This window comes from Mytilus trossulus, chromosome 5, assembly GCF_036588685.1.
Source record: "Mytilus trossulus isolate FHL-02 chromosome 5, PNRI_Mtr1.1.1.hap1, whole genome shotgun sequence".
NCBI lineage: Eukaryota > Metazoa > Mollusca > Bivalvia > Mytilida > Mytilidae > Mytilus > Mytilus trossulus.
Genome location: NC_086377.1, coordinates 13,036,459 through 13,056,984, shown reverse-complemented (window position 1 = coordinate 13,056,984; position 20,526 = coordinate 13,036,459).

The window sequence follows — 20,526 nt, the reverse complement described above, 5'->3', positions numbered from 1 at the left end:
AATGAAGTTCAAGAAAAAATTTATCAATATTTGGTTATTTTTTTTATTTTTTTTAAATATATAAATTTTTGACTCACCAAACTGGAATTTTTGATATTTTATATATAATTTAGAATTTATCACTGTGTCAATAGTACATTGTACCACACCCCTAAAGTGTGCGTACATGAAAGACATCTTACACTTCATGTGTTCCGACTAAAGTCATGCATGTCTAAATGGTCACTGACGTCTATATATATGGTATTACCGTAATTGCAAGACTCTCAAGGTTGTAAAAACAAAACAGCATTGTTTTTACTTATTCATCAATCCATAAATTTCACACAGCTCTTATTCTTATTTAAAAGCATATCAGTGGAGGTTTGGTTTATCTTAAATAACAAAACCGATTCAATTAAACAGTATTGAAGAACAGAACTCTTTAATAGAAGAAAAATGTATGAAATTGCATTTTTTAATACATGGTTTCAATATATATGTATTGAGCAGTTTACCATACCACCTTCAACAATGGAAAAAATCCACACTCCAAAGTAAGTAATATGCCTTTAATTGATTATTGATTTGTAAAATGATTTATAAGAATGAAGAAAAGAACAAACCTTATTTATATATAAAATAATAAATAAATTAAAAAGCAGATGTGATATACAACAAGAAACAGCACTTCCTTTTTTACATTCTTCTTTTATATAATACATGGTACATTATAACACAATAGACTAAAGAAGATGTGGTATAAGTTCAAATGAGACAACTCTCTGTGAAAGTCACAATTTATGAAATAGACCATTATAGGTCAAGGTACGTTATTTATCACAGAGTCTTGGCTCATACCGAACAATAAGCTATAAACATGATAAAGGGCCTTTAAATAGATATATTCAATCAGTATGTAAAAAAAGAGAAACGCCAAAGACTTATAAATCACAGCAACAAACAACAACTTCAGAACATAAGAGTCCTGACTTAGGACATGTGTATAAAAAAAAAAAAAAAAACAGCTGGGTTTCAATCATGTGATAAAATGTAGATACCTATTGTTCAAACATAAAAAAAAACACAATTAAGATTGTAAAAAATCATGTTTTAATATTTGTTCAATATATATTTAAAGCTATCAATTTATATATAATGTTATCAATAAAATGTTACTTTAACTTTGCAGAACTAATTTGAAGAAACAGACTATAACAGCAAAGTGTCATTTATTCAATGATATGAACAAAAATAAATTAGAGTTACCTCTCTTGGCTACAACACTTTGAATGGAAAGTCCCATTGATATCATATTTTTGGAAAGGGAATTTAATAGTTTCAGCAGACAACCAATCAAATTGTTTGGTGTTTTGAGATAGGTGAAGGTCATACATTATTGAATATTTAGAAAAAAATCATGGAAAGTAAATTTTAATTTTTTTCCTGACATAGCTACTTTTGTTATTCATTAAAGATGACATGGATAAATAAACTTTTAGACCCCTTTAATATGTCCCCATGGAAAACATTGTTAATAGATCAATACAACAGATTAGGAGCAAACAAAATATGGTTGATGACCCCTGATGCTATCTAAAAGATTTCTTCAAATTTTAATAAGTTCTGGAAAGATATTTTACTAAACTGGAATAACCTGAACACTGTCACTAATGACACTGCTGAAGGGATCATGAAACAATCCATATGGCTAAACAAGAGTTTGAAAATTAATAATAAAACTGTCTTTTACCAGAGGTGGGTTGAATCAGAAGTTTTCTTTATAAGTGATCTACTTGATGAAAACAGTATTATTTTTTACTTTAAAGGAAATCTGCGAAAAAAATAATCTTAATATTGATTTCTTGGAATACCACGCTTTGCTGCATATGATACCAAAAGACTGGAAAAATGTAATCACTACTTCAGAGAAAATTACGCACATATCTAACGATAAATTTGAATCTATAAAAAACAATAAAAAGTCATGTCAGTTCTTTTATAAAACAATCTTGTCAATGTATACAGAACGTCCTGCAAAACAAGAAGACAAAATGTGAAAGGAACTAGGCATTCATATAGAAAATTGGGATTTCATTTATAGTTTACCCTTTTGTTGCACTAAAAACAACAAATTTAGTATGTTCCAGTTTAAGATTTTACATAGAATTCTCGCTACAAAATGCATTATGGCAGAAATATGGGTTAAAAGAAACTAATTTATGTACTTTCTGTAATAAAACTAAAGAAACTATAAGTCACCTTTTTTGGGAATGTACCCTAGTTAGAAATTTGTTGTTAGAAATTGCAGCACTTTTTCAAGTTGAAAATGATTTAAATTTTATTCTTAATGTGGAAAACATTGTTCTTGGGTCAGAGTGTTGGGATATTTCCCTAAACTTATTCACTATAATAATTCTTGTTAAATATTACATGTATACATGTCGCTTTAATACTTCATTACCGAATCTTACGGGTGTCATAGCTATGATTAAAATTTCCTACCAAATAGAAAAAAATATCTACCTCCTTTTACAGATCCCCTAGAGCAAGAGAGAAATTTGATTGTAAACGGGAGTTAATAACAAACATAGTTCACACGTGAGGACAGATCTTTCTATTTTGTACTTACTTAAGGCTTTATAATAGTTCATGTAGAATTAATTGTATGTTGATACACATCACAACTGGACAGTGGTTTGTGTGCATCTTAAAAGTACTATCTATGTTTATTGCTATTGTAATATATATATATATATATATATATATATTGATATAATACTAGTTTTTAGTTTGATTGTATTTGAATTATCTCCCCTTGACTTAGGTTGACATTTATTATGTGACTCTGTCCAACATGTTGTTCAACATGCTATCTGTTAATGATCTCTGGTGGCCTCTCCTGGTACCTCTCATGTTCAACATCATTGTATAGGGAGTGATGAATGTGGCTAGAGGAGAAGGCTGATGCAATCATTGACCTTATCAGCATATTCCGGTATTCTAATCCAGAGTGATAACAGATGTGTATGATCTAGTAGAAAATTTAGACCAACTAGCATAACTAACTTTTTAATTTTAGACTGTTATTGAAAAATTTAATATCAATATATGTATTAAGAAATAACTATATAATCATGATAATTATATATCACAATATATACTTGGTGTATTTTCAGATGAAATAAAAATAAATTACAAAAAAAATTATTATGATATAAATCTGTTGGTGACACTCATCACATATGCACCCACAGTTCAAATAATTTTGATGTATATGCCCCGTTAAAAAAGATTGTTTTAACTATTTAAATATTATAACACTTTCAGGTGGTAAACATGGTAAAATTTTGAAATAAGTAAGCTTGTACCTATAGTTATTATTCTTGAAAATAAGTAAATATGTTATATTTTTTAGCAATAGACGTGTCTCACCATTATTTAATCTTACAACCACGAGTTGTGGACTTCGTCATGATCATGATCAGTGATAAAAGATTAAACCCCTATTATCCGTGAAGCATCCTATTTTTAATATATAACATAATCATAGATAAATAAAATTACTTCAATTTGCAATGTATAGACACCAATATAATTAATATATACAAACTGCTTCGCTTGTTAACTTGCCTCTATCGTGTAATCGCTGATCAATAGGTCATGACCATGTCAACTAGCAATTATACAGAGTCACAGCGGTTTACGAATGTATTTTTTTTTCCGGGAAATAAATTTATGTAGTAATCTGTATACATGATATTGATACATAGAATACAAATCTAACCATTTATTATTATCATTATTGATTTACTGTACAATCTCCCTGTTTGTTCAATAAAACCAACTCTACAGGGGTGCCATGTCTAATGCTGTAGACATGGAATTAATCATTACAACAATAGTGCAATAAATCAGATTTTAGAATGTGAGGCAATGTGGTACATGTATATACAGATGGGTGCACTCCTAACCTGTACAGCAAGTTAACTTGATAACCAGTCATTTGGACTGGTCAAAGTTAACCTGTGGCCGAATATAGGACTGCTCTGACCAGTCCTAGGACCAAAATCTAGTTAACTTGAAAAGAGGACTGTTTTTATGTCTGCCAAAAAGTTAACATGGAAACAGATCCGCTATTGATATAAGTTAACTTCGAACCAGTCCTGTCATAAGTTAACATAAGTTAACTTCGGAACCAGTCCTGTCATAAAGTTAACATAAGTTAACTTGGAAACCGGTCCTGCCACAAAGTTAAATTCTGCTTGGACAAATCCGATCACAACCAGACCTGTTCCCAAGTTAACTTTTGACTGGTCTGCTCAACACTAAGTTAACTTGTAACCAGGACTGCTCTTCGTTGATTTAAAAAAAAATATTTTTAATATCTTTGTTTCGTAGTATAAACATCGAAAATAAAGTAATTTGAAAATAAATACTTCCGTTTTATGAACAGGATTAAATACAAATATTTGAAAATAAGTACGCACAGAACGTACGTAACAAAAATTTTATCTGTGATCTGACAATCTATCTATTATAAAAACGATCTCGGTTACAATGATAACAGGCACTGAATATACATATATTCCGAGATCAAATTCAATCATATTATGTATATTTTTGAAAAGAAGTATATTTGATGTTAGGTGTATACGTCCTAGTTACATCCTCGAACTATGCAGCCACAATCAGCAATAGTTTAATTCATTTAAAAAATGACTACAAATTTTTTTGTGTCTAAATTAAGGGTGCCAGCATGTCCTCTTTTTCCTCAAAATACTGATACGTAACAAAATTTCAGTAGTTTTGATGCCTCCAGTTGACTTGTACAACAAAATTATTTGACCGCATCCACCAAAACTGACCATAAATGCACTTTAATTTGTAAATCTATATACCCGCATAGTAAATCAGCCATATTTTTTATGTCAGGATTCAATGTATAATACAATCATGACAATGGAGAGCAAAATTGCAATATAATAACAAAAAATTTTGGTTCACATAAATTTAGAATACCAGCATGTCCTCATTTTATTCAAAATATTGATAGGTAACAAAATTTCAGTAGTTTTGATACCTCCAGCTGACTTGTACAACAAAATTGTTTGACCACAGTACCAAAACTGACCATATGTGAGCTTTGAATTGTAAATCTATATACCAGCATAGGAAATCAGCCATATTTTTAATGTCAGGATTCAATGTACAATGTATAATACAATCATGACAATGGACAGCAATATTGCAATATAAAAACAAAAAAGTTTTGTTCGCCTACATTAAGGGTGCCAGCATGTCCTCTTTTTACTTAAAATACTGATACGCAACAAAATTTCAGTAGTATTGATGCCTCCAGTTGACTTGTACAACAAAATTATTTGACCACATCCACCAAAACTGACCATATATGCACTTTAATTTGTAAATCTATATACCCGCATAGTAAATCAGCCATATTTTTAATGTCAGGATTCAATGTACAATGTATAATACAATCATGACAATGGACAGCAATATTGCAATATAAAAACAAAAAATTTTTGTTCGCCTAAATTAAGGGTGCCAGCATGTCCTCTTTTTACTTAAAATACTGATACGTAACAAAATTTCAGTAGTTTTGATACCTCCAGCTGACTTGTACAACAAAATTGTTTGACCGCATCCACCAAAACTGACCATATGTGCACTTTAATTTGTAAATCTATATACCAGCATAGTAAATCAGCCATATTTTTTATGTCAGGATTCAATGTATAATACAATCATGACAATGGAGAACAAAATTGCAATATAATAACAAAAAATGTTGGTTCGCATAAATTTAGGATACCAGCATGTCCTAATTTTATTCAAAATATTGATACGTAACAACATTTCAGTAGTTTTGATACCTCCAGCTGACTTGTACAACAAAATTGTTTGACCACAGCACCAAAACTGACCATATGTGAGCTTTGAATTGTAAATCTATATACCAGCATAGTAAATCAGCCTTATTGTTAATGTCAGGATTCAATGTACAATGTATAATACAATCATGACAATGGACAGCAATATTGCAATATAAAAACAACAAATTTTTGTTCGCCTAAATTAAGGGTGCCAGCATGTCCTCTTTTTACTTAAAATACTGATACGTAACAAAATTTCAGTAGTATTGATGCCTCCAGTTGACTTGTACAACACAATTATTTGACCGCATCCACCAAATCTGACCATATATGCACTTTAATTTGTAAATCTATATACCCTCATAGTAAATCAGCCATATTTTTTATGTCAGGATTCAATGTATAATACAATCATGACAATGGACAGCAATATTGCAATATAATAACAACGAATTTTTGTTCGCATGAATTTAGGATACCAGCATGTCCTCATTATTCAAAAGATTGATACGTAACATAATTTCAGTAGTTTTGATACCTCCAGTTGACTTGTACAACAAAATTATTTGACCGCATCCACCAAAACTGACCATATGTGCACTTTAATTTGTAAATCTATATACCCGCATAGTTAATCAGCCATATTTTTTTTTATGCCAGAATCAATGTATAATACAATCATGACAATTGACAGCAATATCGAAATATAATAACAACAAATTTTGGTTAGCATAAATTTAGGATACCAGCATGTCCTCATTTTATTCAAAATATTGATACGTAACAAACTTTCAGTAGTTTTAAAACCTCATGCTGACTTGAACAACAAAATTATTTGACCGCATTACCAAAACTGACCATATGTGAACTTTAATTTGATAATCTATATACCCGTATACAATGTAGTAAATCAGCCATATTTTTTTGTGTCAGGATTAAATGAACAATACAATCATGACAATGGACAGCGATATTGCAATATAATAACAAAAAATTTTGGTTCGCATAAATTTAGGATACCAGCCTGTTCTCATTTTATTCAAAATATTGATATGTAACAAAATTTCAGTAGTTTTGATACCTCCAGCTGACTTGTACAACAAAATTATTTGACCGCATTACGAAAACTGACCATACTTGCACTTTCATTTGTAAATCTATATACACCATGACGTACCCGCATAGTATTAATCAGCCATATTTTTGATGTCAGGAATCAATGTATAATATAATCATGACAATGGACAGCAATATTGCAATTTAATAACAACAAATTTTTGTTCGCATAAATTTAGGATACCAGCGTGTCCTCCTTTTATTCAAAATATTGATACGTTACAAAATTTCAGTAGTTTTAATACCTCATGCTGACTTGGAAAACAAAACTATTTGACCAAAACTGATCATATGTGCACTTTTATTTTCAAATCTATATACCCGCATACCATTGTACCGAGCGCCTTAATGTCTTCTCCTGGCGCTCCTGTTCACATTTTAGTAGGACCGTAAATGTACACGTAATCAATAATATTGGAAAACTATTAACGAAAAAATATTCTGAATAAATTGAGAATGTCAGAATTTCATCTCTGTATTCATAATAACAGTCACATCATATATATAGGAGTTCATGATGGTGTACGTGTGAAACAAAACTATTATGCCACATCATCAAAGTACCAACACTGACATGTCTGAATTCCTTTGTACTATTTACAATGATTTAATAAAAACAGTATACGAGGTTCTCTTCTTGGAATCTATTATGTCGGTTGATTGATTTTGTTTATAGTTAAACGTAAAGTGGCAACTATTTCATTAAAGGACGCATTAAGTATGATTTTAGGACGTCCCATATAAATATCGGCAATGACAAATCTCTCGATAAATCTGACGAATTTGACGAGATTGTTGATAGTTTTACCACACCGTATGCTTACGGACACTGTACAATTTCTGTAAGAATATTCTGCGGGAAATAGAATAGTAAATCCAATGCAAACAAGTTGAATATCAATGAAATATCCATGCAAGTATAAATTTATGCATAAAGTAAAATTTAGGAAGGGACAGGTAAACAACGGGGAACGAAATAACCTGATAACGTAGACAATGTTGCCGATATCCCGTGATATAAGAATATTGTTACGATGCGTCGGATAACCTTTCTATCCGCCTTCAAAAAAAAAAACTCTATGTGATCGTATAGCTATTTTTTTATTTATATAAGAAAACATGTATATCAAATAAAAGAGAGCATTTGTATAATATCTAGTAGAGTCTAGCGAGTAAATAATAAATGATATCTGTGGAAAAACAATGCGAACGGTTGTTTACATATTTTAATGAAAGCTCAAGTCTGATATGAAAACTGTTATAACGATAATCTGTCATAAGCAGACCTATCCTCAGGTCTGGTCAATAGCAGACTTGTCCACAGGTCTGGTCTGAGGCAGACCTGTCCTCAGGACTGGTCAAAAGCAGACTTGTCCACAGGTCCAGTCTGGGGCAGACCTGTCCTCAGGACTGGTCAAAAGCAGACTTGTCCACAGGTCTGGTCTGGAGCAGACTTGTCGATAGGTCTGCAGCAGTCCTAAAAAAGCAGACCGTAGGTCTGGTCCACCAACGACGAAGCTAACTTGCTTGACTGCTTAAAAATTCTCAGGTTAACTTAGAAGGCAATCAACAAGTTAACTCTAAGTTAACTTTTGTCAAGGTTAGGACCGCACCCATCTGAAGGGTAGAAAAATCAAAACTTTGAACAGATTCAAAAACACCAACATGTCCATGAAAAAATCGAATCTTGGTATGAACACATCTACAGTCTTTGTGATATTCATTAAGTATATTTCTGTTTCTCCTTCAAGACAATCATTTTTGAGTTTTTTTTACAACGGCTAGAGTCTATATGATTCTCGATAAATCTACTTATATCTGTACGATATCTCCAATACTGAAAACCTCATACATATATGTTATATATTTGTGTGTCATATTATTTAGCGAATTGTCTAATTTCACATAAACAGGGTAAGCCCTTGGATGGTGTAAACTTCACTAAAAAACGTGTATGGCGTAATGGTGTATGGCTTATGGTGTAATGGCTAAAGGTGTATGGTACTTTGGTGTATGGTGTAAGGGGAATGGTGTAATGGTGTATTAGGAATGGTGTGATTTTGACACGTGCGATCGGGAATGGTGTGAATGATGGTGTAACACATTTCATTGGTTGATAACGAAGTTCTTTTTATTTATTTTTTTCGAATTGTAAACATAAACAACAATAATAATTTTAATATTTGAAATTTTATCGCATAACGGGTAATTCCGGATCGTGTAGAAAGAATAGGGAATGGTGCATGGTGTGACGTGTAAGGTGTACGGTGCAAAGGTCTAACGTGTATTGTGTAATGGTACAAGGTGTATGGTGTAATGGTGTATGGTGTTAGTGGGAAGTTTACACCATCCAAGGACTGTAGTAATGTATTCCTCCGTCTGTAAAACAAGTGTTATGGGATGAGCAGTTCATCTCACGAGTCTGTTGATGCGAATATTGAAGGTCTGTCGAGTATAGTTTCAACTACTGTAACGATAGTCCTGGGTAATTCAACGTTCATCATGAAACGTTCTAACACCTTTTCGATACAGTCCTTTGTTTGTCTCTTCAGCCGCCCCAGAAGTCACTTTTTGTAAAACCCCGTAGTTCTATGGTTTTTGCTTTTTTTTCACATACTTGCTGTATCAACATAACAGTTGTGCGCTATATTCATATAAAAGAGATGCAATGGATGCCAGAACGACACTATATATGAAATGACACCGATAAATTATTTGTTTTGAACCAGATCTGTGTTTGCGAAAATTGGGTTTTTGACTAAATGTGAATCATGCATCTTTACCTTATTTTAATTAAGTTAATGTGTTCATATTGCGATTTTTTTTTATTTTCAGCGATGTAATATGATTAAAATGAGCATGGACGTGATTGTTATATTCTTGTTTGCCGTGGTCAGTACTTCAGTAGTAAAAGCAACATGTCCATCGACTTGCAATTGTAATTATCGTTCGTTTGGCGTTGGAATTAACTGTTATTCTCACTATTTGGGAAGAATTCCAGCACTTCCTAATGATACGTATTATCTGTAAGTATACCTATGATTGTGTGAATATGATTGTGTGAATATGTACATAAGACTTCTTGCTTATATATATCGTTAATATATATATAAAACTCGATCAGAAACGTGCCCTTCCCCCGAAACGTGTCTGATTCCCCCAAACGTGTCCATATCGACATCACTGAACTGCAAAAACATGTATAGTTGTCAAAGGGCGTCAAATTAAGCGTCTCATTTGTATGAACTCTCAAACGTGTCCATTGTTTAATAAACACCCAAACGTGTCCATATTGAGCTTTTTATTTTACTGGAACTATCATTCGTGTTCATATTATCAAAACGTAGGTTATTTTTGGTTATTGTTTTTTTTTTATTATTGGATACTTATTTTACGTTCGTTTACTATTTCATTAAAAAGTATTCCATTTAAAAATTACCTATTTTTCTCTGCGCATTAATACATTTGTAGCATTTCACTCTTTATAATGTATCATAAGTTGTATTTTGAAGGCAACGGCCTCTATATTACATAACAGACAATGAAGTAGTTTCTTACTAAAGTCATACACAAATCGATCTTTACTTGCATTTGTTTTTTTTTTATATCAAAATCACAACTAGTAGTAATCCTGAATAACCGCAAAATTAAGGGCCCAATTTAAATTCCCGGTATGACAATATTACTTATATGATGTCGTTCAAATAACGAATGAAATATTTGGCACTGGACGTTATTCGTTTTCGTATGTCTTTAGTGATGCTCATAACCTAGAATTTATTAAAAATCAGAACTGATAAAAAAAAAAAAAGATGGGATGTCAATTCGACTGAAAGCCCACAGTGCAATATTCTGATTAATATAAAGGCATCATCGGTGTTTATTATTATAAAATGATTTACATAGTAAATGATAAAATCAACTGTACTAGAATTATTTGTATGTTCGTTCTTAATGAGCATGAAATACTTGCAAATCGAAAGTAAGCAAATTCTGTCAAAAATGAATTGATATGTAACAATATTAGATTTTCAGTGATGATCATTAACAAACGGCATTAAAAAAAAACTAATGCTTATAAATGACCACTGTATTAACTGTGTCCCCCATAAAAGAACTGCAGTGATTGTTATTGATGTCGCGTTTAGGACATATTTTGGTGCTAAAAGACGCGAGACGTGTTGGCGTTTAAAAGTGGACACGTGTTGGCGAATAATAATTATAAAAAGTCAGCTGGCAGTCTAGTTTATTCAATTCAAATAATCTTAAAAGTTTACTACAAAAAAATGGGTGACCCATAGTCAGTATATCATTAAATTGTCCAAAATAAAATAAAACACAGCATTGAGAAATTTGTAGATCTTATGAAAGACTTGACTATGTTTAAAAACTATAAGATATTAATTCGAGCTATCACCCATAAGCGCAATACCGTCATTCTTAGGTTTTAATAAAAGAAAGAAAAAAAAACCAGATTAATGTATTTCAGAATCGAAACTTCGTCGAATTGACATTTTTATTCATGCATACCTGTGAAAAGCTTAAATTAGAGTAATCATAATTAAATCACTATCAAAACTGGTAATTACAAACCAGGAAGAGATATCAATACAACAGTAAATTGATTACATAAAGTGTGAACTATTTCCGGATTTTTTTCTTCTTTTCAAACAAGCTAGATAATAAATTTCGATAATTGAGAATATCATAAATACTAATTTATTTCCTTTTTTTTTTTTAAAACGTAATAATATCTTTATTTCAAATTTGCTGTTACAATTTACTAAGTTTACAGCTTGTAACTTAGTTTCCCTCATGTTAGTTTACCTAATAGTTTAGGGAAACACTATTTGGTAAGATATAACTTATTCATAATATACGTAGCTATAGTATAATTGATTTCACAAATATATTAAATAAATATTGTGAATACACATACAGATCTTTGTTAAAAAATTCTTGTCTTTTTTTTTATACATTAAATTTTCCGGAATTTTTTCCGTTATCGATTTTATCGAATGGTCCGTGTTCCATAGACAGAAATTGGACTTAGTTTTAGTTCGGCAAGCATGTGCGTTATCGCATTACCGAGTGTGTCTAATATTCTTTTATAAGCAGGATTTAACTTATAAAGTTTGGTAAGTATACAATTTTTTTTTTAATTTCTACTGATCTATTGTATGTCGTCGTGTATATGTATTACACAAGTTACAAATCATTCATTTTAGCGTGCACAATTCACAATTTGTCTCAACTATGAATAAATTATTAAATATATTTCATTTCGTTTGAAATTGGGGTTTTCCCTTTAGGTATTTGTAGTTATTATATATAGATGGGAATTAGTGTAACTAGTTTTAGAACTAGTTCTGCAGGAGTATGTACTATTTATAAAGTCTGATGTTACGTGTACAAAGCACGAGAAAAGTTTTGGCGGTTTCTACGGGTGGGGTACTATATAAAGTTTGGCATTTAAATGTATTAGTATCGAAGGTGCTCGCAGTTAGGTCGTATAGTACGAAGTTAGTCACATTAATGGCTGCTATGTTTATTACATGTATTTATATTATGTTGTTTGTATCGAAGAAACTTGTATTATAGAGTGAAATAAAATTTGTATCGCAAGAGAAGATAATAATGTTACTGCGAGCAACTAACTCTATTTATGTGTTTGTTTTGTTTAAAGCCTAATTGAATTTAGAGTAGAAATACTTTAAATTCGGACGAGCAGGGCGAGGGAGAATTTAAATAATCGTGATTACACATGTTTTACTTTTATGTTTATGAATAAAACAACAATATGTACCATCGCGTTGTTTATGCATGGTTGAACATTATTACAAACATATTTGTAACACATGCCGACATGCATGATTTAACCTGTGAATAAACATGACCATATATGGCATGTGAACAATTAAAAATTGTGCTTACGTTTTGTACTTTTTATAATGTAATGTTTCAGACATTTAAAACTGATTTAAATTTAGATTTTTTTTGTATAATCTTCAATAAATTTATTTGTTTTAAGAATTGTCTTACTATTATTTTTGTTCTTAAGATTGTTCATTTCAATAATATCTGAAAATTCTTTTTGGAAAATTTTCAAAATATCTATTTTTTTTGTTTTCTTTCCAGAGACATACTATGCTTTATATAATGAAAAGGATATTATTGTTAGTATATAGTTAATATCAAAATATGCTGAGTCTTCAATTTTGTACCCTATTACTAGATATTCAAGACTTAAAATATTTTTGTACCCTATTACTAGATATTCAAGACTTAAAATATTTTTGTCTATACCTATTCCACTTTTTTAATAGTTCATTACATGGCAGAATATAGTGAATAAGTTTCTATCTAAATATTTTCAATCTGTTGTCAGTTAGATATTGAAAAATAAAAACAAAGTTATTTTTGAACTTGTAATTTAAATTTTTGTCCAAAAAATTTTCCCATAAAAGAAAACCGTTTTGTTTTTCATGATTTTCTGTTAGTTTAAATATTTTATAGAGTTCTCTAGTGCTCGTTAATGGAGTTATTGTTGTCAACCTAATTTGTAAATCGTTGACAACTTTAACTTTAGTTTTGATGGATTCTTCAGTACAAAGAATTAATTTCCAATTTTTTGGTATAGCTTTTTTTAACATATATATTTGGTTTATCCAATTTTGTTTTAATTAAAGCTTAGATACGATTGTAGTTTTATTTACGATTAAAAAAGAAATGTTTATAATATAGTTAAGATTAATTGTAATGTATTGATAAACAGAGAGAAACCCGGGATACAAAATATAATGATACCCTTCATTAGAATGCTGGACTATAAAAATAAATTTTTAATAGGATGCAATTTTACAAAAGACGCAACAACAAACTATGAATGAATAATATTGCGACTTGATGCTTTTGCTTGTTTTTTTCTAGAGATCTCGGATATAACAAAATAACAGATATTGATATTCAGTTGTGTAAAGAGATGCCACAGTTACAAACTATGTATGTAAATACAATTATTTGTGTTACATATAACATCTATAATTTGTACCATATCTATTACTCAGGTGTGTCATGTATATAACTTTTATGATCTTCATTTATTTATATTTCAAATCTGTAAACGTAAACAACAACAAACATATTCATTAAAAACTTAGAGCTACAAACGATTGTTGTCACATTACAGTTTGAACACATCTATTAATAAACACATAGAAGATGTATTTGTAAATGTTAATATCTGTAACATTGTTTTTTTAAATTTTATTCTGAGTTAGATTCAAATTTTGACAATTTGTTTTAAGCTCTATTTCATGTAATGAACTATTTAAATTACTATTAGTTTGGCCTATGCTCTGTTGATATTGCATTTACAGATCTGTTTTTTTTTATATAAGTCGTCTTGTGTACGGGACGTATTTCAGAATAATCAAGTAACGTAGATGCGTTTGAATTTCATATAATTTGTGATGTATATTTAAGATTATCAGATTTGAAATTTTCAAATGTTTCAAATATTTAAAAAAAACATAGTTTACCCCAAAAATAGACAATGCATGTCCGAAGAGAACAATTGTTTCACCATCGGCTAAGGGTGTTATAATTAAAATCAAATTGACAAAGCTAATACTTACGTATCCAAAGCATAACAATATGGTTGTGTTGCTATGTGTTTATGCTGATTTACGTATAAATATAGTATAGTACTGACATGATATTTATTAAAATAAATGTTCTGTAACATTAAATTACTCATGTTTTAACAATTTAAATAAAATGTAGTCGGTTACATTGATTATATTTCTTCTGGGAATCATTTAATCATTTTGTTGTAATGCCCTAAATTCTGAGTACTTGTTATTGAACAGTTTTTATAAATAAACACATGATTTATATATTATTTGGTTGTCTAAACGATACATCAATTCTCGATTTGTAAAAATGAATTATTTTCTGTTTTTTTATTAGCTACATCGACGACAATGTTCTTACTGAAATTCCGGTAAACACGTTTGTAGACTGTGAACAAATATACAGAATGTAAGTAAATATGTCAGATACCGGTATTCAGATTGAATGACATTTTCCTATAATGTTTAAGAACAACATAGACTTGAACAGCATTGAAGTACATAAAACATGAACACAAAATGAATTGAACACAAGGAAATGACTATCAAATATATCAAAGTAAACCACGATACTCATTTCCCACTAACATAGTTGTTGATCAAGCGCCAGCGAGTTTAACATGCGTGATTTTGCCATTTTAAAGACTTCACCTTTTTGAACTTACCAAGACGTCGGGTTTTGGTGTTGTCGTTTTTTATTTCAACTATAAACCGACTTTTGGGGTGGTATGATGCAAATTGTAAACTGTTTGGTATTAGAGCTTACTGTGACACATGCGCGTTAAATACCGTATAGTGGGTTATTTTCGCCGGGTGTTTATTTTCGCTTATTTTGGCGGATAAATTAAAATCACGAAAATAAATTCCGCGAAATGTTATGCATACGTTCGGTACTTTCTCAAAGCTAAAGTGAGAACGATAATTTTTTTCCAGTCGGCAGGTCAAAAACGGAATATTTTAGTTTAACATTATAAATGCCAAAGGGCATTGTACATACCTGTATTTTATAAAATGACGTCGTGAGTTCTAATTTAACTGAGTTTCTTTTTCACACATGTACACATATCAGTTGTTCATCAAAGTCCGAAGATGAGTATCTTAAATTTCGCTAAACCTAAGAAAATAATACCGACTGAGAATTATGAACTATACCTTTATTATATTAAATTGTGTCAAATAATTTAAGTGTGTAAGTACTTTGTCAGGTATTTCAACCTTATTAATGAGTGTCAAATTACATAAGAGAAGTAAATTCCTATTGATAATTTTATAACCTAATTAGTACATCAAAGGTCCGATCAATTTCATAATTTATCAACCGTAACATTTACAAGAAGTTTTAACACCTGTGACAAATATCGATCTTTGTTACCGGTATTCGAAGGATAAACTGCATCAGTAATTAATACATCAGAGGTCATTCAGGTAACAGAAAATAATTAACTATAACAATAGACACTTGTTTGATTTAATAACAATAAAGAAACTCACTTATGATTAAAAGCAGTAAATGCGTAACTTATTTGAACAATGGTATTCTAATGAAATCGTTAAACAGTTGGATGGAAAATAAATTGTTGATTCCGAAAATGAACCTAGTGTGTCGGTTGATTTGTCTCTAATAAGACTTAAACCATTATCAGCAACATGGTTAGTACAGATGTTCAAAAACACACCAAAAAAATCCGAATATTGTCCGTAGTGGATTCCGTGAAACAGGTATTAGTGGCGCCTTGTATGATTATCTTGAAGACGAACTTCCGCTATCAAAAATGTCACGAGACAAGTAAATCAAAGATATATCTGTAAATATTGGACTATTCAAGACATGTGTTTAAACTAAAGTATTGTTTCCAATTACCAAATGTTTTTGGTTTAACTCTTAAAATCATCATTTCTTTTAATTTCTTGTATTTAAACAGAACTACAACACAGATGTTTCAAATGTTTTCTTCCTGTCAATTTGTACTTTTTTAACTGCAATGATTTTAGGTACCGCCAAAATATTTTATTGGGAATTATAAATCCGCCAAAATAAACAACCGCCACAATTTTTCGTATATCTTGTTGCCCCTCAATCGCGAAAATTTACACCCGCGAAAGAAAACCGCTATACGGTATAAAGATAAAGAGATTCGGTTTGATTGCCAATGAGACAAGTATCTTCAAGAGCTCAGATGAAGTGGATATAAGCAACTATAAGTTTATTCTTATATACAACACAATATGTAAGAAGGAAACATCTTTTCGCGGAATTTTCATTAATTACAAATATTCACTAAAAGAATGATTGAAATTGAATTATGTACTTGTTTTACATTATAATAGAGATAACTGTATTGTATTTGAGGCTTTTACTTATAGATTATTACATGGCATTTTCCATATGGCCCTGGTATCAGCCCTCGACTTCCATATCAAGCCAGAGGGCTTTAGCCCGAGGGCTTGATATGGGTCGTGGGCTGATACCAGGACCATATGGAAAATGACATGTAATAATCTATTTATCACATATTTTCAAGCTGGAGAAAACAAATAGCTTACACCAAATTATGTTTGATACTTCATCAAAAATCAAAAAGATAATTAATGAAAAAAATAAAGAAATGAATCACTGTGAGTTAAAAAAAAAGTTTGTATCACAGTAGGTTAACAACGTTTTATGAAAGGTTCAGATATAAGTAACAATCAATAAATTAATTCTATGAATATTGCAAATATTAAACGACTTTAAAGTGTTACATTACAAATGTTAAAAAAATGCTTAGGAAGAATCCTATATCGCTACTCATTCCAGTGTGGCGTCATATATATTCTATTAAATTCTTCATGAGGTCAACATTTTACGGGAACTTTTGTGATTTTCACTGTTGATTTCTTCTTTTTTATTCTACAGCACATTTGTAACTTTTTTCATTTCTTTTCATTGTGTTCAACTTGTTTACAAATTGCCTTTGATTGACAGGTTACCGGAAGTTAAACTCAGGGGCTTGATATGGATTTCGAGGGCTGATATCGATATCGGCCCTGAGGGCTGATAACCAACCATGACTTCCGGCTATTATTAGCCATGCAAAAACGTACATATCAGTACAAAATATGTGATAATATCCGTTATTTTGTACCACAGTAATAGTTTGGAAGTGATGAAGTTTAGCAGGAGACGCATATCCCATTTTCTGTCCGTTTGTATATTCAACAATGTTATCTGTTTGTGTCTGTGTAAGTTTGTCTTTTTACCAGATAAACCTATTTGAACACAGGTAAACTTTTGTATCTAATTAGAATCTTGCTGTTTAATTGCGTTTATTTTGATTGAATAAAGCATGTCTGTTTTTAGATATCTACACAACAACAAGATACAGTCATTAGAAAGTAATATTTTTATCAACCTAACGCAGTTGTATGAATTGTAAGTCGATACAATATTATTTTAAGTTTTAAAAAATCGCAGTATTCATTGATATGAGTCATAAGCATAATGTGAGGGCACTTAAATTGCACCTATTTGATTTTTATTTTTCATTTACGTTATTTCATGCTCCAGACAACAAACTATTCTGTGTTTATTTTGTATATGTATCCTTTTTCACTGTATACTTGCACCAATTTAATATTGAATCTATTTTGAATCATAGCAAAATGGCTTTTAATCAATTCTAAACTATCAATGATTCTGTTCCTCATGAGTACGTCATAAAATTATATTGAAAATAGAGATGGATGCAGTACGTGAGATGGAAAACATATATGGCGTAGAGAATACAAATTCAATTCACTACACGAATAAAAAAATCCTGGATTATTTTGGAAAATCGTTATTTCGTTATAGAAGAAGAAGGACAACCAATTATTCTGACGTTTAGAGACAACGTTTCATCGATATTGCATACTTTTAGTAATCGTAGAGGAAAAGAAAAAAATCTATCAAATCAACCGCACCACAACTTATTAAAGTAAACATTAAACACATAAACATTTAAATACATTTACTATCCGTCTGCAGTAGAAATGAAGTCAGAGACCTCAAATGCTGACTTTGTCCCTCGTTCTTTAAGAATACTTTTGAACTCCTTTTTTAGTTAGGCAGATTGGATCACAAAAACATTCAGCAGTTGGACATGAAATCAAACAGGCAGCAAGGCCACGAAGTGTAATAGCTCCATTGCAGCTTGCACTACCACTTCGGTTCCCAAAAGCTATTCTTCGCTCGAACCCATGGCATTACAGAAATAACTGCATTAGCGAATATTAACACCAAATTCTACTGTGTTTATACTTGTATAATTTTGTACTTGTGGGCAATGCTGATAATTCAAATCGAACCTACTACCAACTCACTTAAATCTCTCGTAGTGAAACTTGGAGGATTCCATGCAGAGATCAGTTTTGTCGAGAGCAACGGATACCTAATGTCTGGTTAAGGATTCATGATTATCTTTGAAACTGTATATGCATCCACAGCGGTATAACATATGTTGAGAGGAAAAGCAATCGCTAGGGCTGTAAGGGGTCATTTGTTTTGTAGACATGGCGCTCATTGCATTGATATTATCACATATTTATGGAATCGAAGTTTCAAAAATATATGTAAGCTTAGAGGAAAACGAGTATGAAGACTGTACTCAAACTTATGATCCAACTCACGATACATGCTATACGGAGGAATTTTGCATGCCACTGATCTATTACATTTACCTTTTAAAGGAAATGTGACTTTGACAGACATTAATCAAAGTAATATACTGAACATTATAAGAGATAAAGTAGAATAATTTCGACAGTCGCGGACAAAACATAGAACAGCAAAGTTTTGGTTTCAGTGTACGGACATATTATACATCCGCCAATATTTTATAAAGGCAGAAAGGAATGGCCATTGACTTTTACATTTTGAATACCTAATGGCTATGCTACCATACTTTACAGCTTCTGGCCACAATCGTAATGCAAATTGTAAATTGTTTGGTATTAGAGCTTACTGTACACATGCGCGTAATATATAAAGATAAAAAGATTCGGTTTGATTGCAAATGAGACAAGAACCTTCCAAAGCTCAGATGAAGTGGATATAAGCAACTATAAGTTTGTTCTTATATACAACACAATATGTAATCAAAATTTAAGTTGAATTAAACGAAGGCGTTTGGTTAAACAATACTAATGCGGAACATTTTTCAAAAGCACATTACAATTTCTTTCATAACACTAAGATCATATAAAACCACACAAATAAGGAGATATGTATGATTGTCAATGAAACAAGTATCAACCAATTTTCAAATGAAGTAGATGCAGGCAATTACAAACCATACTGGTAATGCTTTGTCTTAAATTCATATAGAACACAGTAACACATTATCATATGTCAAATGTGCATGCGTCATATACTTTCCGATTGAGCTAAAACGATAAACATAATCCTTGAAACACTGAAAACGATTTAAATCGCAGTTTAATTGTAGTCGTAACTAAACTGCCCTTCCCTTTTCACGAGTGTGACCTACTGAATTATACTATTCACCGGATTTGTAATCACATAAGCAACACGACGGCTGTCACATTTGTAGCAGGATCTGCTTACCATTCAGGAGCACATGATATCACCCCCAGATTTTGATGGGGTTCACGTTGCTTAGTCTTTAGTATTTGATGTTGTGTCTTCTGTATAATATATAGTCTGTGCGTCTTTTAAAATAAAATTAGCCATGCCGTTGTTAGTTTATATTCCACTATAAGTGTACTTTTGCTCAGGTATCGTTCGCACCTTGTTTAAGTTATATATATTGTTATGAATATTCGAAATCATGTTTTACCTACACACAGTCGATAGTCAATGTAGGCCTTGTGTAGGTTAAGTGTAAACAAAACTAGGCATTTAGGACATTAAGGGGAAACTA